We start from the raw sequence: 3,970 nt of genomic DNA on the forward strand, positions 1-3,970 counted from the left end.
GAGAATGTCCTGCGCAGCCGCAGCAGCAGCCTCTCTTGGAAAGCCTGGTGACGCGAGGTTAGGTGACGCGGCAGCGTCTAGTGAGCTAATCTAGTGAGCTAATTTAAGACTTCCGGTGGACGATCTCTTCAAAATAAGAGTACCCTCTAGAGTATTGAAAAAAAGTTTAATTTGCACATTAAAACTACAAATTAAGCATTTAAATGATGCTATATGATGCTATAAGACACACATTATGTTTCTGTGTAAGAATAAGTAATTAAATCCTTAATAATAATAAAGTTATCTAAATGGATAAATGCTATTCACTGGAGTGCATGGACTTTATAAAGTGGACACTGGACAAAAGACGGCTCCGCAAGGCAACTATCTGGACATACCCACGCGTTCGGGGAGATGTCCTCTACCACACCACACTCTCCGCTAAGCGGGAGAGGTGTAAAATTCACAGCAGCAGACCTTCTACTGGGGTCAAGGCTGACAAAAAGTACCGTTTCCGGACCCAGAATGGACACTGGACAAAAGACGGCTCCGCGAGGCAACTATCTGGACATACCCACGCGTTCGGGGAGATGTCCTGTACCACACCCCACTCTCCGCTAAGCGGGAGAGGTGTAAAATTCACAGCAGCAGACCTTCTACTGGGGTCAATGCTGACAAAAAGTACCGTTTCCGGACCCAGAATGGACACTGGACAAAGAGGCCTCCGCGAGGCAACTATCTGGACATACCCACACGTTCGGGGAGATGTCCTCTACCACACCACACTCTCCGCTAAGCGGGAGAGGTGTAAAATTCACAGCAGCAGACCTTCTACTGGGGTCAAGGCTGACAAAAAGTACCGTTTCCGGACCCAGAATGGACACTGGACAAAAGACGGCTCCGCGAGGCAACTATCTGGACATACCCACGCGTTCGGGGAGATGTCCTGTACCACACCCCACTCTCCGCTAAGCGGGAGAGGTGTAAAATTCACAGCAGCAGACCTTCTACTGGGGTCAATGCTGACAAAAAGTACCGTTTCCGGACCCAGAATGGACACTGGACAAAGAGGCCTCCGCGAGGCAACTATCTGGACATACCCACACGTTCGGGGAGATGTCCTCTACCACACCACACTCTCCGCTAAGCGGGAGAGGTGTAAAATTCACAGCAGCAGACCTTCTACTGGGGTCAAGGCTGACAAAAAGTACCGTTTCCGGACCCAGAATGGACACTGGACAAAAGACGGCTCCGCGAGGCAACTATCTGGACATACCCAAGCGTTCGGGGAGATGTCCTGTACCACACCCCACTCTCCGCTAAGCGGGAGAGGTGTAAAATTCACAGCAGCAGACCTTCTACTGTGGTCAACGCTGAAAAAAGTACCGTTTCCGGACCCAGAATGGACACTGGACAAAGAGGCCTCCGCGAGGCAACTATCTGGACATACCCACGCGTTCGGGGAGATGTCCTCTACCACACCACACTCTCCGCTAAGCGGGAGAGGTGTAAAATTCACAGCAGCAGACCTTCTACTGGGGTCAATGCTGACAAAAAGTACCGTTTCCGGACCCAGAATGGACACTGGACAAAGAGGCCTCCGCGAGGCAACTATCTGGACATACCCACGTGTTCGGGGAGATGTCCTCTACCACACCCCACTCTCCGCTAAGCGAGAGAGGTGTAAAATTCACAGCAGCAGACCTTCTACTGGGGTCAACGCTCAAAAAAGTGCTGTGCCTTGGGGCATTGACATGAAATCACTTTCTCTACGCAAGCTAAGTCAGGTCAAGGAGTTACCTCTAGCTTTGGAATGGGTGTCACTTGTGTGCGTTGATTGCATCTGTCTGTGCATTTATGCATTTGTTTGTCCTGACGAAACTTGATTATTTCTCGACTGTTTATTTTCTCGTATGACACGACATAGAAACTACTTGTGACTACTGTCTTTGTGTGCTGTCGAGCGGATGTTCTTTGCATCAGCTCAAAGGTATAGCCTGCTGTGTCATTCGATTCATTTGTCCAGATATGCCATTTATGATCTTTAAGGATGTACAATGACGCATATGGTGGCCTGTCGAAAAATACACACATACTGGTCAAAGCATACTCATTTTGGTGGTACAGACAGGATAAATTGAACGTTTTTGGAATTTTTGTGCCAGCTCTTAACAGGAGAAGTAAGGTCTGTGGGCTGTTAATTACTTCATATGTTGATAAGCTCTTTTCCTGCTGACATGTTTCACATTGTTCAGATTGAGCAGGTAATATTTGTGCAATAGTGTCTAAGATGCCTTTTTGTGACACGTCAAGTGGCTGCACTATGAATTGTGACATGTTCTTTGTAGATGGTAAGGCCTTGTCACCACATTGAGTACAACTATACAGACTAAGACTTTTCAGGCAAAGCAGGTCATCTCCAAGGAAAGGAGACCGAAGTGTGTATTCTACAAATCTATTTAATATGGTGCATACTTCTGTCCTAGAACATTTCTGAGACACTAATGACACTGATGTGTTGGCTAGATTGAATTTCTCAAGTTTCCGTCTAAATGTTGAGTCCTGCGCTGCTGCTTCTTCAAGCCGTGTGTGACATTTTTTGATAGCAGATGTCTGTTGTAGAAATGTTAGAATTGGTAATGGTACAGCTTCACACATATTGTCATTTAGACTTTCATTGCATAAAACCACATCATCATCATCTTCTTCCAAATTGTCCTCCGTTATTGTTCTGTTAATTGCTTTCAACTGTCCAGGCACAGAATGTACAGATGTCTGTATGTTTTGCTTGAACAACTGTGTGGACACCACACATACTCAACCAAACTACTAGTTTGTGTATAAAATCTAATGGGTCATTGTGCATTCCTAAGGCCAAGTAAGATGCTATTCACTAGTTGTTGAGTGACACCACAGATTGTTTTGCAATCAAATGTGTGACCTGGATTTTGAAAAAACGCTTGAATGAGAGCTGCTAAATTCCCCGGCATAGATGACAACTGAACCATCGAAGTAGGTGTCAATGGTTTCAATTTATCTTGTACTACTTGTAGATGCAGTATACCCACGCGTTCGGGGAGATGTCCTGTACCACACCCCACTCTCCGCTAAGTGGGAGAGGTGTAAAATTCACGGCAGCAGACCTTCTACTGAGGTCAACGCTCAAAAAAGTGCTGTGCCTTGGGGCATTGACAATTATTTAATTAACGAATTAAATAACCTTATTTTATTCTGAAGGCAACCGGATGTCTTAAATTAGCTAGCTCTCAGACAGGAAGTTCTAAATTAGCTCATAAGACGGAGCCAAATATCTGTCTGAGAGTGGAGCCTGCCTGGCAAATGACATGGGGGGTCCTTTTTGTGGGCTTGGCCGAAAGTGGGCGTTACCAAAAGGTGGGCGTGGCCATGGCCGCCAGAAGTCTGTCAGATTTTGACAGCTTCAAATTAGTGTTAAACATAATATAACCCAATTGACTCCAGTCCTCTCTGTTTAATATATCTATAATGAAACTATATAAACAATGCATATACCATGAAGTGCTATGACTACTAGCTCTGGTCCATAGCTCTGATGCGTTTCATTTAGAGCTATGTTACTCTAAACTTCCCCGCTCGCATGAATGCAGACCAGCCTCTACTCTTTGGCGTAAATAAAAAGAACGTTTTTGCTACACATAAAAACAAAGGCGAGTTGTGTCATTAGAAAGCCTACTTTGGTAATTGGTTCTAGTTCTAGTGAACAGAAATAATAAATAAATAGACTTGGTAACCTAACTGTAGGGAGTGCAAACACATTAAAGAACCTGGGGGTTATCATCTATGAAAAGGCAACACAATGAGCAGAAAATAAAAATGAACCATGTAAATACAACAAATTGAGCAGAGCACTGCAGGGAGTTGAACCCCATTCCGGTAAACCAGAAGTACCACAACCAGTGCCTTGGTTTTTGTTTTGTTTTACGAGGTCCATTCGTTGAAATGTAAATTT

Source organism: Protomyctophum parallelum (assembly GCF_964188405.1).
Source record: "Protomyctophum parallelum genome assembly, chromosome: 3".
Taxonomy (NCBI): Eukaryota; Metazoa; Chordata; class Actinopteri; order Myctophiformes; family Myctophidae; genus Protomyctophum; species Protomyctophum parallelum.